The sequence below is a fragment of the Dromiciops gliroides genome, chromosome 2 (assembly GCF_019393635.1).
Source record: "Dromiciops gliroides isolate mDroGli1 chromosome 2, mDroGli1.pri, whole genome shotgun sequence".
Classification (NCBI taxonomy): Eukaryota; Metazoa; Chordata; class Mammalia; order Microbiotheria; family Microbiotheriidae; genus Dromiciops; species Dromiciops gliroides.
In genome coordinates this window covers 464795051-464797752 of record NC_057862.1, presented here as the reverse complement: position 1 = coordinate 464797752, position 2702 = coordinate 464795051, and positions in this window count along the sequence as shown.

The window sequence follows — 2702 nt, the reverse complement described above, 5'->3', positions numbered from 1 at the left end:
TCTTGGGTCAATTCAATGGTGATGATTTCATAAATATGCTTGCTAAATGAATGAATAACATATAGGGAGATATTTTAATATAATCTAACAGCCCATCTATAGCCTGTACCCTTCAAGCTAATAGAAATTCTTCCTCTACTAGGTCCATCCCCCTCCTACCCAGTTTTACCTCTGGGCCACTTTAATCTGGCTGACTGGCCCAGGCTAGGGTACTTTATAATGATAATTTCTGATATTTGTACAGCACATTAATGCTTGCATTAGTGCTTTCCTTAAAAGAACAGTTTGATGGGGGTAGTAAAGATCTTATTCTCCCCCATATTGCAGATGAGGAAATGGAAACTCTGAGAAATGAAGACCTTGGCCAACATCACACAGCTTGTAAGTGGCCAACATAGGTCTAGAAGCCAACTCTTCTAAATCCAAGCCCTGTACTCTTTTCACTACATTATGCTAAGTATATAGATCTGGGAATTATGTGTCTAGAGATCATAATTAAATCCATGGGGCAGCTAGGTGGCGCAGTGGATCGAGCATTGGCCCTGGACTCAGGAGTACCTGAGTTCAAATCCGGCTTCAGACACTTAACACTTACTAGCTGTGTGACCCTGGGCAAGTCACTTAACCCCAATCGCCTCACTAAAAAAAAAAAAAATTTAAATCCATGGAGAATGGAAGGAAACATTAGCTAGGGAGAAGTTGAAGATTAGAAAGAAAGAGGGGATGGCTGAGGAAGCTATCTGCTGAAGCCTGTAACAGAAGATGGGATCAAAGGCACATAGAGAGGGGTTGGCCTTGGGAAGAATGGCCATCTTATCATCAGAGACTGGAGACAGTATATAGAAAGGGGAGCATCTCAAAGGGCCTTGAGTTCAAGCCTTCTGAGGGTGGGATTGAAGAGGTGGAAATGTTTAGCCTGAAACAGAGGACTCAAAGTTAACACCTCATGGCTGTCTTTAAGTGCTTCACATACAGAATTTGGGAGCCATCTGATCCCACCCATATATGAAAGGGATGGCCACTATAACACACCCAATGAGTGGTCACCCAGCTCTGCCCGAAGGCCTCCAAGGAGGGGGAGCCCACCTCCTCTCGAGGCAGCTCTAAGTGTTAGGGATGTCTTCATGAATTAAACCTAAACCTTCTTGTCCATAACTTCCACCCAACGCTCCTAGTTCTGCCCTTTGGGACCAAATGAAACAAATCTAGTCCTCCTGGTCTATTTGACACCCCTTCAAATACTTAGAGACACGTCCTCCTTGAGTCTTCTTTTAACCAGGTTAACCTCCCCATTTCCTCCAACAGATCCTCATACGACATGAACTCAGGGTCTTTTACCCTCCTCGTTGCCCTCCTCTGGGCACACTCCATCCTCTCAATATCTTTCCTAAACCATGGAACCCAGAACTGAATTCAGTACTCCAGATGAAATCTGAAAATGGCAGAAGGCAGTGAGACTATCACCTCTCTATTCCTGGAAGCTAATGCCTCTTAATGCAGCCCAAGATCAAATTAGCTTTTTTTGGCTGCCATATGACACTACTGCCTCATATTGAGCTTGTAGACCACTCAGCCCCTCCTCCACCCAGATCTTTTTCAGGGTTTCACACCTTACCCATCCTATATTGGTGAAGTTGATTTTTTTCTACCCAAATGTAAGATGTTGTATTTACTCCTGTTGAGTTTCATCTTGTTTTGTCAGCCCCAAATTTTAGCCTGGCAAGATCCCTTTGGATCCTGACTGTCATCCACTATCTTAGCTATCCCTCTAATTTTTGTGCAATCTAAAAATTTGATGAACGCAACTCATATGCTTTTATTTGGATCAATAACAGAAATATGACACAGCACAGGGTCAAACACAGATCCCTTAAGTACTCTACTGGTGGGGCAGCTAGGTGGCGCAGTGGATAGAGCACCGGCCCTGGAGTCAGGAATACCTGAGTTCAAATCCGGCCTCAGACACTTAACACTTACTAGCTGTGTGACCCTAGGCAAGTCACTTAACCCCACTTGCCTCACTAAAAAAAAAAAACAAAACAAAACAAAAGTACTCTACTGGAAACATCTTGCCATGTTGCTATTGATCCATCCAAATACTTTTGATCCCATCTGATTGTATTATTGTTGAACCCATCTCCACCTTCTCCGCAAGAAGAACATACTATTGTTCTATAAGAAATGATGAAGGATATGGTTTCAGAAAAATCTAGGAAGACTTATATGAACTGATACAAAGCGAAGTGAGCAGAACCAGAAGAACAACTTATACAGTAACAGCAATATTGAAAAGATAATCACCTTGAAAGATTCAGTAACTCTGATCAATGCAATGACCAAAAATAATTCCAAAGGACTCATGATGAAACAAGCTATCTACCTCCAGATAGACAACTGGTAGAATCAGAGTACAGAATGAAGCATATTTTTTTCTCTTTCTTTCTCTTTTTTTTTTCCTGGAACATGGCTAATATGTAAATTTGTTTCATGTGACTACACATTTATAGTGGGTTTTGTATTTCTTGCTGTCTCAGGGGGTGAGGGAAGGAGAGAATTTGGAACTAAAAAAAATAAAATTGAATTTTAAAAGAAAAATGATGAGATATTTTATCAGAAACTTCACTAAAATCTGGAAAAACAATACCCACAGCATCCCCCCACCCCATATATTAGTTTAGTAATCCTGTCTAAAAAAGAAATGA